This window comes from Pseudophryne corroboree, chromosome 3 (assembly GCF_028390025.1).
Source record: "Pseudophryne corroboree isolate aPseCor3 chromosome 3, aPseCor3.hap2, whole genome shotgun sequence".
NCBI classification, from domain to species: Eukaryota; Metazoa; Chordata; class Amphibia; order Anura; family Myobatrachidae; genus Pseudophryne; species Pseudophryne corroboree.
Window position 1 is genome coordinate 466,450,717 of NC_086446.1, and position 14,342 is coordinate 466,465,058.

Here is a 14,342-nt window from a genome sequence, read left to right on the forward strand (position 1 = left end):
AGGGTCGGAGACACGGGAATTATGACACGGGTTGACCCGTTCACACAGACAAAATACCCGTGTTGATCTGCAAATTACCGGGTCGAAATTTTCGACCCGGTAATTTGCATGTCTGTGTGAAAAGGGGGGTCAGGTAGGTCCCGGCAAAACAACCCTGCACTGAAATGCCGGGTAATTGCCGGGACTTTCAGACTTTTCTATCTGAAAAGGGTATGACAGATGTTCAGGTTATTCCAATTATAATAACAGTGCTGCACTCATAACTGTCCAAAAATAAATGCAGGTAGAGTCCCCTGAGCAAACCAAAGCCACCCAGTACTTTCCTCTACTTCAGTAGTTCTCAAACTATGACATTCTGACCTGATCGCACGCTGCCGCTCATCGCAGCAATCAGGTTAGAAGTACACATGCGCCGGCGCATGGCCGACAGCCGACAGTTGTCGTAGCCCAGAGATGGCCTCTGCCTGACTGACAGGCAGAGGCGGCCGCTGGGCGGGAGGGGGCGGCATGGCAGCGTTTGGCTGCCGTTTTGTGGGTGCGGTCTGGCCAATGCAGGCATGGCCGGACAGTGCGAGGGGCAGGCTGCAGCATCTCCGTGACATCACACGCAGCTGCTGCCATCATCACAACAACGAGTAACTCCCGGCCAACATGCAGGAGCTGCGCTGGCTGGGAAATACTCCTCAAGTACAAAAGCATCACGGCTTTGGGATGCTTTTGTACTTGTGTGGTGGGGCCGGGTCTGACATGCGGGGCGGACTAGCCCTGTGCTGGGCGTCCCCCCGCATGTCAGTGGGGATGATCGTAGCTGTGCTAAATTTAGCACAGCTACGATCAGGTCTGAATCACCCACTATGTGCCTAGACACCACGGGGTGCCAAAAAGGTCTTGACTCGAGTTGGTGGACCAGGACCAAACCAAATTATTTACGGTCACAGTGATTGGCAGTCACCAGCACTGGTTTTGCCTATCATAAAACATGTGGACAATCAGAAGTAAAACTGTACACCACCACATAACTGACTCTAATAATGACAAGTAGAAAATTTTTACTTAAATCAATATTTTTTCCAACTTTATCAATAAAAAAAAAAAAAAAATTGTTATATCCTAGGGGTATTTGACACAAATGCTGATACTCTAGGGCATCGTGATTGAAGAAAGTTTTGGAATCACTGCTCTACTCAATGAAACCAGTCTCTGACAGGATTGTTGTTAGATTTTTCCCTATCACTAACAGCAGTACAACGCACCCCCACCCCACCATAACAGAGGGTTCAGATGGTCGACAATGTTAAGGTCCACACAGCTTTTTTTTTTATATAGCTTTTTTTACTTTTTCATACTTTACCATCCATGTGGACTACGATTGGGAATAGTAACCTGTGCCGAGCGCAGCGGTAGCGGAGGGGACGCGGTACACTAATTGGGGTTCCTGGTCATGTTACGGAAAAAATGACACCAAAAACCGGTTCAAAAATATGTGTCGACAATTTTCACGTGTCGACCATGCCAATGTCGACCAATAGTGGTCAACCTAATGACCGTCGACCATTCATACTGGAACCATAGTCCCCACTCATTAATACAATTTTTGTGCTTACAATAGTGTAGCCATTACAGCCAACTGTCTAATACAATGTCAGTTTTATCCAGACAGTACAGCCAGTAGTGCTTTCCTCTCTTTCTGATAAAAGTGCTGGGCCTCCTACTAATAAAATTCCCCAGTAATACAGAACAGTGGGGGGTCTTGCTATGAACATTGTATACTATTTTCGCAACCCTTCAATGTAAATGAATATCTCTATGGGGTCAATTCAATTCAGTGACAGTTTGTCTTCAAATTCCTGACTTTACAAACTCCCGTGCATCACGGGAATGTAATTGTCAGGAATGTGTTTTTTAGTCGGCAATTCAATTCAGAGAGAGATATTGTAATTAGTCTGACTTAAATAAGATTGTCGGGAATTTGCAAACTCCCGGGAATTCAATTGTCAGGAATGTGGTTTTTGGGTTTTTTTTTGTTTTTTTTTAGTCTGAAATTCACTTCAGGGAGGGATATTGTATTTAGTCTGACTTAAATATGCAAGTCGGGAGAAGGGAAAGGGAGAAGACTTATTTTCCCTCCTTTTACTCACAGGAATGTAATGTTAAGGCAAGACTTTGGAGTAGAAGCCACAACCATTTTGGTACTGACATGAAAGGAATGGTAGCAGCAGTGGGAAGCAGTATATTGTTCTGTGGAAGTGTGGAAAAACATCAATCATCGCTTTATAATGTGACTTAATTGTCGTTGGCACCAGTAGGGTAATCTTGCTGGCACTGTGACAGCCAAAGGCAGGGAATCTCTAATAATCACACGTAACTGGGATTGGTTTAGGGCGGCTTGCTTGGCATCATCAATATGGAAGTGTAATGGTTGAAGATCTTGGGCAATCGACTTTAGCCATGTTTTCTTTGGCGTATCACTTACTATTTTCCATTCCTCCGGAATGTGTTACAGTATTTAGGCACTGGTATGGTATTCTTTTTGGCTCCATTCTGCAGACATGTCCAAACCACTTTAAACGCTGTCTTTTAATATAGGATTCAACTGTGGGTTGGTCTTTGAATAGTTTTTGGATGTTTTAATTTCTCCGGTCCATTCGTTTTTTTTTTAAGTATATTTCGAAAGCACCTCATTTGGAAACATTCCAGCTTTGTTAGGTCGTTTTTAAGTATTGCCATTATTCTGAACCATAAAGTAAATTTGTTCTAACGGATATGCTGAATACCCTAATTTTTGTGGCAATGGTAATGTCCTTTTGGTCCCAGAGGCCTTTTTTCAGAGTTGCAAAGGCAGCTGTGGCACTCGTGATGTCACTTGTAGCGGCTATCTGTTAACTGTTGATAGTTGAACCCAGGTATTTTAAAGGTATCCACTTGTTCGGCGGTAGTATGCAGGGGAGGGTGTGTACAGTGAGAAGTAGTGTAGTGTGTGCATTGAGAGGGTGCAAGGTAGCTGCAGTAGTGTTTGCGGGGAGGGGTATGCAGGGTAATAGGTAGTGTACTGTGTGTGGGGAAGGGAGTGTTGGGGATATGTATTCATGTGACCGGCGGTCAGGAGACGGACAATCACATGACCTCCCCCTACATCCCGCACCATCACTATCCCGACGGTCAGCATGCCAACCAACAGGGACTATTCCCATTCATGGGTGTCCACGACACCCATAGAGTGGGAATAGAAGCCGTGGCGAGCGCAGGGCACTACCGAGCCCTCAGCGCTGAGAGCCCGCAAGGGGCTCGCTGCACTCACCCCCGCCGGGATTCCGCTGCCGGTATGCTTACCACCGGTCAGTCATTCCACACCCGAGTGTTGGTTGAGATGTAGGCATGCACAGGTCAAATGTGGATATTTCACTATGCAAATGGGTATGTACCCAAGTCCAAATTACTTCCAAAGTTACAAAAATACTGACCTGCAGTACATTTGTCCATGCATATGTGTTTGCCATTTTCACTTTGGCAATTGCCCCTGTGCAAATGTCTTATGTTCTCGTATAGTAAATATTCAGGGGTCTATGTACACTAAGAGTAGGTTACTAATATGGTAGCATGAACTGCCGATCAACCGATTGTCCGGCCTAGTGTACTAGGTGTGGGGAGTGGAGTGCAGGGTAGTGGCTGTAGTACAGTGTTTGTGGGGATGGGGGTGCAAGATAGTGTGTGCGGGGAGGGGGGTGCAGTGCAGGGTAGTGACGGATTATGCAGGGAAGGGAGTGAAGTAGTGTATTGGGTGAGAGGTAATGGGGGTACACACAGAGATCAGTGCTTAAATTCTAAGCAATCTGACTAGATTGCTTAGAAGTTAAGCACGGATCTCTCCGTGTGTACCCCCACAGCGATAGCAATGTGCGGCCCCGCGCTGCACTATCGCTGGTGCTAGATTGAGCCTGCATGCAGGCTCAATCTAGCACATCACTCAGTTCATCGCTGGGTGACATGAGCGACCCCCTCCTCCTCACTCAGCACACATCTCTGGGGAAATCTCCCTGTGTGTATGGGGCTGTAGTGTACTGTAGGTGGGGCCGGGAGTAGAGATTAGCAGCAGTACTGTAGTGTGTGCAGGGTGAGCGGTGTAGAGTAGAAGCAGTAGTAAAGTGTTTTTTTATTTTATTTAGTAGTGTAGTGCAGTGGTTTTCCAAACTTTTTTGTATCACCACCTGAGTCTCAGAATTTTTTTCACAGCACCGCAAGTCCAAAAGTTTATTTAAAAATTCTGAAAATAATATTAAATTAAGTAAAATGTTTTTTGAAGGGGTAGATTCAGTTTCAGCACGGATTGAATAGTGCAAGTAGGGGGCTCCCGCAGCTAGTCAATTTAGCGCTCCATAAATCAGAGAATGCCGGTTCTCGCAACCTGCCGTTTTGTAGGGAGAACCAGCATTCTCTGACATAACTGCCCCGCTGCAATGTTGTTTGCGGTGCACTGCGGCACAAAACACATCGCTGTCCTAGTTGTGTAATCATGTACTATACGATAAGATTTGATTGGCGTCCTCTTTAAACTCTAGTCAGGTGCATGCTGTCCTCCTTCAGATGAAATCCTCTATTGCAGCAAGATATGTTAGCTGAAACAACCAAGAAGGGAGAGGGACAAACCACTTGCTAAACTAGCCAGTGGGAATATAATAAGAATTTACTTACCGATAATTCTATTTCTCGGAGTCCGTAGTGGATGCTGGGGTTCCTGAAAGGACCATGGGGAATAGCGGCTCCGCAGGAGACAGGGCACAAAAGTAAAGCTTTTACAGGTCAGGTGGTGTGTACTGGCTCCTCCCCCCATGACCCTCCTCCAGACTCCAGTTAGGTACTGTGCCCGGACGAGCGTACACAATAAGGGAGGATTTTGAATCCCGGGTAAGACTCATACCAGCCACACCAATCACACCGTACAACTTGTGATCTAAACCCAGTTAACAGTATGATAACAGAGGAGCCTCTGAAAGATGGCTTCCTAAACAATAACCCGAATTAGTTAACAATAACTATGTACAAGTATTGCAGATAATCCGCACTTGGGATGGGCGCCCAGCATCCACTACGGACTCCGAGAAATAGAATTATCGGTAAGTAAATTCTTATTTTCTCTATCGTCCTAAGTGGATGCTGGGGTTCCTGAAAGGACCATGGGGATTATACCAAAGCTCCCAAACGGGCGGGAGAGTGCGGATGACTCTGCAGCACCGAATGAGAGAACTCCAGGTCCTCCTTTGCCAGGGTATCAAATTTGTAAAAATTTACAAACGTGTTCTCCCCTGACCACGTAGCTGCTCGGCAGAGTTGTAATGCCGAGACCCCTCGGGCAGCCGCCCAAGATGAGCCCACCTTCCTTGCGGAATGGGCCTTAACAGATTTAGGCTGTGGCAGGCCTGCCACAGAATGTACAAGTTGAATTTTGTTACAAATCCAACGAGCAATCGACTGCTTAGAAGCAGGTGCACCCAACTTGTTGGGTGCATACAGTATAAACAGCGAGTCAGATTTTCTGACTCCAGCCGTCCTTTAAATGTATATTTTTAAGGCTCTGACAACGTCCAACAACTTGGAGTCCTTCAAGTCGTCTGTAGCCGCAGGCACTACAATAGGCTGGTTCAGGTGAAACGCTGATACCACCTTAGGGAGAAAATGCGGACGCGTCCGCAGCTCTGCCCTATGTCGAATGGAAAATTAAATAAGGGCTTTTATAAAACAAAGCCGCCAGTTCAGATACTCTCCCGGCCGAAGCCAGGGCCAGTAACATAGTCACTTTCCATGTGAGATATTTCAAATCCACATTCTTTAGTGGTTCAAACCAATTGGATTTGAGGAAATCTAAAACTACATTTAGATCCCACGGTGCCACCTTAGGCACCACAGGAGGCTGTATATGCAGTACTCCTTTGATAAAAATCTGGACCTCAGGGACTGAGGCCAATTCTTTTTGGAAGAATATTGATAGGGCCGAAATTTGAACCTTAATAGATCCCAATTTGAGACCCATAGACAATCCTGATTGCAGGAAATGTAGGAAAACGACCCAGTTGAAATTCCTCCATCGGAGCACTCCGCTGCTCGCACCACGCAACATATTTTCGCCAAATACGGCGATAATGCTTCGCGGTGACTTCCTTCCTTGCCTTTATCAAGGTAGGAATGACTTCTTCTGGAATGCCTTTTCCTTTTAGGATCTGGCATTCAAACGCCATGCCGTCAAACGCAGCCGCGGTAAGTCTTGAAAAAGACAAGGACCCTGCTGAAGCAGGTCCCTTCTCAGAAGTAGAGGCCACGGATCGTCCGTGACCATCTCTTGAAGTTCCGGGTACCAAGTCCTTCTTGGCCAATCCGGAGCCACTAGTCTTACTCCTCTTTGCCGTATAATCCTCAATACCTTTGGTATGAGAGGCAGAGGAGGAAACACATATACGGACTGGTACACCCAAGGTGTTACCAACGCGTCCACAGCTATTGCCTGCGGATCTCTTGACCTGGCGCAATAACTGTCCAGTGTCTTGTTGAGGCGAGACGCCATCATGTCCACCATTGGTTTTACCCAACGGTTTAATAGCATGTGGAAAACTTCTGGATGAAGTACCCACTCTCCCGGGTGAAGTTCGTGTCTGCTGAGGAAGTCTGCTTCCCAGTTGTCCACGCCCGGGATGAATACTGCTGACAGTGCTATCACGTGATTCTCCGCCCAGCGAAGGATCCTGGCAGCTTCTGCCATTCTGTTTCTTGTGCCGCCCTGTCTGTTTACATGGGCGACTGCCGTGATGTTGTCCGACTGGATCAACACCGGTCTTCCTTGAAGCAGAGGTTCCGCCTGGCTTAGAGCATTGTAGATTGCTCTTAGTTCCAGAATGCTTATGTGAAGAGACTTTTTCAGGCTCGACCACACTCCCTGGAAATTTCTTCCCTGTGTGACTGCTCCCCAGCCTCTCAGGCTGGCATCCGTGGTCACCAGGATCCAATCCTGCATGCCGAATCTGCGGCCCTCCAATAGATGAGCCTCCTGCAACCACCACAGAAGGGATACCCTTGTCCTCGGCGACAGGGTTATCCGCAGGTGCATCTGAAGATGCGACCCTGACCATTTGTCCAACAGATCCTTTTGCATGGAATCTGCCGAAAGGGATTGCTTCGTAAGAAGCTACCATTTTTTCCCAGGACTCTTGTGCATTGATGTACAGACACCTTTCCTGGTTTTAGGAGGTTCCTGACCAGGTCAGATAACTCCTTGGCTTTTTCTTCGGGAAGAAAAACCTTTTTCTGAACTGTGTCCAGAATCATCCCCAGGAACAGCAGACGAGTTGTCGGCATTAATTGGGATTTTGGAATATTCAGAATCCATCCGTGCTGCTTTAGCACCTCTTGAGATAGTGCTAAACCCATCTCTAGCTGTTCTCTGGACCTTGTCCTTATTAGGAGATCGTCCAAATATGGGATAATTAATACGCCTTTTCTTCGAAGAAGAAATATTATCTCGGCCATTACCTTTGTAAAGACCCGAGGTGCCGTGGACAAACCAAACGGCAGCGTCTGAAACTGATAGTGACAGTTTTGTACAACGAACCTGAGGTACCCCTGGTGTGAGGGGTAATTGGAACGTGGAGATACGCATCCTTGATGTCCAAGGATACCATAAAGTCCCCTTCTTCCAGGTTCGCTATCACTGCTCTGAGTGACTCCATCTTGAACTTGAACTTCTTTATGTACAGGTTCAAGGACTTCAGATTTAGAATAGGCCTTACCGAGCCATCCGGCTTCGGTACCACAAAAAGAGTGGAATAATACCCCTTCCCTTGTTGTAGAAGAGGTACCTTGACTATCACCTGCTGAGAATACAGCTTGTGAATGGCTTCCAAAACCGTCTCCCTTTCTGAGGGGGACGTTGGTAAAGCCGACTTCAGGAAACGGCGAGGTGGCTCTGTCTCTAATTTCAACCTGTACCCCTGAGATATTATCTGCAGGATCCAGGGATTTACCTGCGAGTGAGCCCACTGCGCGCTGTAATTTTTGAGACGACCGCCTACCGCCCCCAAGTCCGCTTGCGAAGCCCCAGCGTCATGCTGAGGCTTTTGTAGAAGCCGGGGAGGGCTTCTGTTCCTGGGAAGGAGCTGCCTGTTGCTGTCTCTTCCCTCGTCCTCTGCCTCGTGGCAGATATGAATAGCCCTTTGCTCTCTTATTTTTAAAGGAACGAAAAGGCTGCGGTTGAAAAGTCGGTGCCTTTTTCTGTTGGGGAGTGACTTGAGGTAGAAAGGTGGATTTCCCGGCCGTAGCCGTGGCCACCAAATCCGATAGACCGACCCCAAATAACTCCTCTACGCATCGCCTGTCCACTGTCGTGTCCATAAAGCTCTTCTGGCCGAAATGGACATAGCACTTACCCGTGATGCCAGTGTGCAGATATCTCTCTGTGCATCACGCATATAAAGAAATGCATCCTTTATTTGTTCTAACGACAGTAAAATATTGTCCCCGTCCAGGGTATCAATATTTTTGATCAGGGACTCTGACCAAACTACCCCAGCACTGCACATCCAGGCAGTCGCAATAGCTGGTCGTAGTATAACACCTGCATGTGTGTATATACCTTTTTGGATATTTTCCATCCTCCTATCTGATGGATCTTTAAGTGCGGCCGTCTCAGGAGAGGGTAACGCCACTTGTTTTGATAAGCGTGTTAGCGCTTTGTCCACCCTAGGAGGTGTTTCCCAGCGCTCCCTAACCTCTGGCGGGAAAGGGTATAAAGCCAATAACTTCTTTGAAATTAGCAGTTTTTTATCGGGGCACCCCACGCTTCATCACACACGTCATTTAATTCTTCTGATTCGGTAAAAACTACTGGTAGTTTTTTCACACCCCACATAATACCCTGTTTAGTGGTACCTGTAGTATCAGCTAAATATAACATCTCCTTTATTGCCAAAATCATATAACGTGTGGCCCTACTGGAAAATACGGTTGATTCGTCACCTTCACCACCGGAATCAGTGCCTGTGTCTGGGTCTGTGTCGACCGACTGAGGCAAGGGGCGTTTTACAGCCCCTGACGGTGTTTGAGGCGCCTGGACAGGCACTAATTGAGTGTCCGGCCGCCTCATGTCGGCAAACGACTGCTTAAGCGAGTTGACGCTATCCCGTAATTCCACAAATAAAGGCATCCATTCTGGTGTCGACCCCCTAGGAGGTGACATCCTCATATTTGGCAATTGCTCCGCCTCCACACCAATAACGTCCTCATACATGTCGACACACACGTACCGACACACAGCAGACACACAGGGAATGCTCTATACGAAGACAGGACCCACTAGCCCTTTGGGGAGACAGAGGGAGAGTCTGCCAGCACACACCAAAAAGCGCTATATATGACAGGGATAGCCTTATGATTAAGTGCTCCCTTATAGCTGCTTTTATATTGATATATTGCCATTTATTTTGCCCCCCCTCTCTGTTATACCCTGTTTCTGTAGTGCAGTGCAGGGGAGAGACCTGGGAGCCTTCCTGACCAGCGGAGCTGTGACAGAAAATGGCGCCGTGTGCTGAGGAGATAGGCCCCGCCCCTTTTCCGGCGGGCTCGTCTCCCGCTATTTAGTACATTTAGGCAGGGGTAAATATCTCCATATAGCCTCTGGGGCTATATGTGAGGTATTTTTAGCCTTTTTAAAGGTTTTCATTTGCCTCCCAGGGCGCCCCCCTCCCAGCGCCCTGCACCCTCAGTGACTGCCGTGTGAAGTGTGCTGAGAGGAAAATGGCGCACAGCTGCAGTGCTGTGCGCTACCTTAAGAAGACTGCAGGAGTCTTCAGCCGCCGATTCTGGACCTCTTCTTGCTTCAGCATCTGTGAGGGGGCCGGCGGCGTGGCTCCGGTGACCATCCAGGCTGTACCTGTGATCGTCCCTCTGGAGCTTCATGTCCAGTAGCCAAGAAGCCAATCCATCCTGCACGCAGGTGAGTTCACTTCTTCTCCCCTCTGTCCCTCGTTGCAGTGATCCTGTTGCCAGCAGGAATCACTGTAAAATAAAAACCTAAGCTAAACTCTCTAAGCAGCTCTTTATGAGAGCCACCTAGAATTGCACCCTTCTCGGCCGGGCACAAAAATCTAACTGGAGTCTGGAGGAGGGTCATGGGGGGAGGAGCCAGTACACACCACCTGACCTGTAAAAGCTTTACTTTTGTGCCCTGTCTCCTGCGGAGCCGCTATTCCCCATGGTCCTTTCAGGAACCCCAGCATCCACTTAGGACGATAGAGAAAAATGTGTTGGATTGAAAAATTAGACAGCGAAGCCGCGTGCGCGTCCAAAATGGGGGTGCAGCCACGCAAATTAGGGGGCGTGACCACGCCTACGTCATTTTAGGGGGCGGTGCGGCCCACAGACGCTACTATAGAGAGCGTCTGTGGCCGGCGACGTCACTGTTGGGGGCGTGCCCAGCACCTCCGTCGGTGCTGGGCTTCCCCCAACCCTCTCCCAATGCGTGAATGGATGCCACGCACATGCGCACGGCATCTATACACGCCGGGAGGGCAGGAAGCGGGCGGCTGTTCTAGCAGGGCGCCGCAAAAGGGGCAGGGCGGGTTTTGCCTGCTAAAAAACGGGCAGGGCGCGGCGCCCTGCTAAAACAGCCTAGAGTGAACACTAATTTTATGTAACTCCTTTTTCCTTCTGATGCCAAGTATTGTTATGTGAAATGATGCATTAATAAAAATATGTTTTAAAAAATAGAAATTTAAAAGAGAAATAGAATAGAGTAGAATAGAAATAGTACTGACCCATCTCACTACTACAGCTCTACAATCCCCAAATAAGAACCAGCAGTACCGGTCGTTCTACTAATAACATTTGTAAGTGAAGCGCTCCAAAACTTTCTCCCGTTACCAGTAATAGCACAGCCTTAAAGATCATCTCTTCTCAGTAACCCAGCCTTAAGGACAATCTATTATTATTACATTATTATTATTATTATTATTACGCCAGTCCACAATACTGTGTCCACATAATAATTACACAGCCCCAATACTGTCTACTGTCAGTAACACTATACACCCAAACAATAACAAAACCCCACTACCATCTGCAGTCAGTAACACTATGCGCCCTAACGATAACACAGCCCCAATACCGTCTGTCAGTAACACTGTGTCTCCCCAATAACAGCCCCAATACTGCCTGCTGTCAGTAACACTATGCGCCCAAACAATAACACAGAACCCAATACTATCTGCTGTCAGTAACACTGTCTCCCCGATAATAACAGCCCCAATACTGTCTGCTGTCACTGTGTCTCCCCAATACTATCTGCTGTCAGTAACACTGTGTCTCCCCAATAACACAGCCCCAATACTGCCTGCTGTCAATAACACTATGCGCCCAAACAATAACACGACCCCGCTACTGTCTGCTGTCAGTAACCTTTGTCCCCCACTAATAACAGCCCTCCCCGTCCTCAGTAAGTGATCCCCACATGACAGTGAGATAATACAGGCCCTTTGCGTTCCCACGATAATAAAAGCTATCAGAGTCTGGCCTCCGCTCTGGCATCCACGGTCCTCAGCTCGCTCACACCAGTGTCACCCACGTTGCCTCTAGCCATTGTTACCTGAAAGCGCTGTGCTCGGTGTAGCTCGAGTGTTCGGAGACCGCTCTCCCGGTGATCCGGGTGTCCTGGGCCTCCACCTCCGGGTGTCTATTCCTCGCACTCACCGGAAACCGCCGCGTCAGCCAATCACAGCCCACAAGTGACGTCAATGGGCCTCGGTCTGACAGGAAACGGTTACCTAGCAACAACCCCCCCTTCCCCATCCCTCCTCCCTCCTGCTCGCGCCTCTCCACTCACTGCTGCCTTGTCCGACTTCACCACTACCCGGAATGCACCGCGGCCACATAACACAGTGCATACCTGCCAACATGAGGGACAGAATGCTCTGCTCCTGGACTTCTCTTAATGTATGATTGCCATCACCTGTGCTATAACAAAGTTTCTTATCCATTAACCTGTTCAAAACAGGTGCCGGCAATCATATATTAAGAGAAAGTCCAGGAGCAGAGCATTGTGTCCCTCCTGGAGAGGGTCATGTTGGGATGTAAGCACTGTACACATGACAGAAGAAGGTATAAGAAAGCCCAAAAGATGTATTTTATCCTCTTTCTCTGACGTCCTAAGTGGATGCTGGGGACTCCGTCAGGACCATAGGGATTAGCGGCTCCGCAGGAGACGGCACAAAACTAAAGCTTTAGGATCAGGTGGTGTGTACTGGCTCCTCCCCCCATGACCCTCCTCCAAGCCTCAGTTAGGTTTTTGTGCCCGTCCGAGCAGGGTGCAATCTAGGTGGCTCTCTTAAGGAGCTGCTTAGAAAAAGTTTTTAGGTTTCTTATTTTCAGTGAGTCCTGCTGGCAACAGGCTCACTGCATCGAGGGACTTAGGGGAGAGAAGTTCAACTCACCTGCGTGCAGGATGGATTAGCTTCTTAGGCTACTGGACACCATTAGCTCCAGAGGGAGTCGGAACACAGGTCTCACCCTGGGGTTCGTCCCGGAGCCGCGCCGCCGACCCCCCTTGCAGATGCTGAAGATTGAAGGTCCAGAAACCGGCGGCAGAAGGCTTTTCAGTCTTCATGAAGGTAGCGCACAGCACTGCAGCTGTGCGCCATTGTTGTCACACACTTCACACCAACGGTCACGGAGGGTGCAGGGCGTTGCTGGGGGCGCCCTGGGCAGCAATGTATAATACCTTATTCTGGCTAAAAATACATCACATATAGCCCCTGGAGGCTATATGGATGTATTTAACCCCTGCCAGGTCTCAGAAAAACGGGAGAAGAAGCCTGCCGAAAAGGGGGCGGGGCCTATTCTCCTCAGCACACAGCGCCATTTTCCCTCACAGAAATGCTGGTGGGAAGGCTCCCAGGCTCTCCCCTGCACTGCACTACAGAAACAGGGTTAAAACAGAGAGGGGGGGCACTTATTTGGCGATATGTATATATATATTAAAATGCTATAAGGGAAAAACACTTATATAAAGGTTGTCCCTGTATAATATAGCGTTTTTGGTGTGTGCTGGCAAACTCTCCCTCTGTCTCCCCAAAGGGCTAGTGGGGTCCTGTCCTCTATCAGAGCATTCCCTGTGTGTGTGCTGTGTGTCGGTACTTGTGTGTCGACATGTATGAGGACGATGTTGGTGAGGAGGCGGAGCAATTGCCGGTAATGGTGATGTCATTCTCTAGGGAGTCGACACCGGAATGGATGGCTTATTTAAGGATTACGTGATAATGTCAACACGCTGCAAGGTCGGTTGACGACATGAGACGGCCGGCAAACCAATTAGTACCTGTCCAGGCGTCTAAAACACCGTCAGGGGCGTTAAAACGTCCTTTTTACCTCAGTCGGTCGACACAGACACGGACACTGACTCCAGTGTCGACGGTGAAGAAACAAACGTATTTTCCTTTAGGGCCACACGTTACTTGTTAAGGGCAATGAAGGAGATGTTACATATTTCTGATACTACAAGTACCACAAAAAAGGGTATTATGTGGAGTGTGAAAAAACTACATGTGGTTTTTCCTGAATCAGAAAAATGAAATGAAGTGTGGGATGATGCGTGGGTTTCCCCCGATAGAAAATTATTGGCGGTATACCCTTTCCCGCCAGAAGTTATGGCGCGTTGGGAAACACACCTTAGGGTGGATAAGGCGCTCACACGCTTATAAAAACAAGTGGCGTTACCGTCTCCAGATACGGACGCCCTCAAGGAGCCAACTGATAGGAGGTTGGAAAATATCCTAAAAGTATATACACACATACTGGTGTTATACTGCGACCAGCGATCGCCTCAGCCTGGATGGGCAGCGCTGGGGTGGCTTGGTCGGATTCCCTGACTGGAAATATTGATACCCTTGACAGGGACAGTATTTTATTGACTATAGAGCATTTAAAAGATGCATTTCTATATATGCGAAACTCTGGCATCAAGAGTAAGTGCGATGTCCATATCTGCCAGACGATGTTTATGGACACGACAGTGGTCAGGTGATGCAGATTCCAAACGGCACATGGAAGTATTGCCGTATAAAGGGGAGGAGTTATTTGGGGTCGGTCCATCGGACCTGGTGGCCACGGCAACAGCTAGAAAATCCACCTTTTTTACCCCAAGTCACATCTCAGCAGAAAAAGACATAGTCTTTTCAGCCTCAGTCCTTTCGTCCCCATAATATCTGCCCAGGGATAGAGGTAAGGGAAGAAGACTGCAGCAGGCAGCCCATTCCCAGGAACAGAAGCCTTCCACCGCTTCTGCCAAGTCCTCAGCATGACGCTGGGGCCGT

At 48.3% G+C, this 14,342-nt stretch overlaps 1 protein-coding gene across 1 annotated transcript in view; it reads right to left on the bottom strand.

Annotated features, from left to right (window-relative positions):
- Positions 1–11,812, bottom strand: part of PRKAR1A (protein kinase cAMP-dependent type I regulatory subunit alpha) — a 174,410-nt gene extending 162,598 nt beyond the window's left edge. Inside the window, exon 1 of the mRNA XM_063960728.1 lies at positions 11,621–11,812. The gene's annotated coding sequence lies outside the window, so the exon portion shown is untranslated. The remainder of the gene's footprint in view (positions 1–11,620) is intronic.
- Between the last annotated feature and the right edge of the window lie 2,530 nt (positions 11,813–14,342).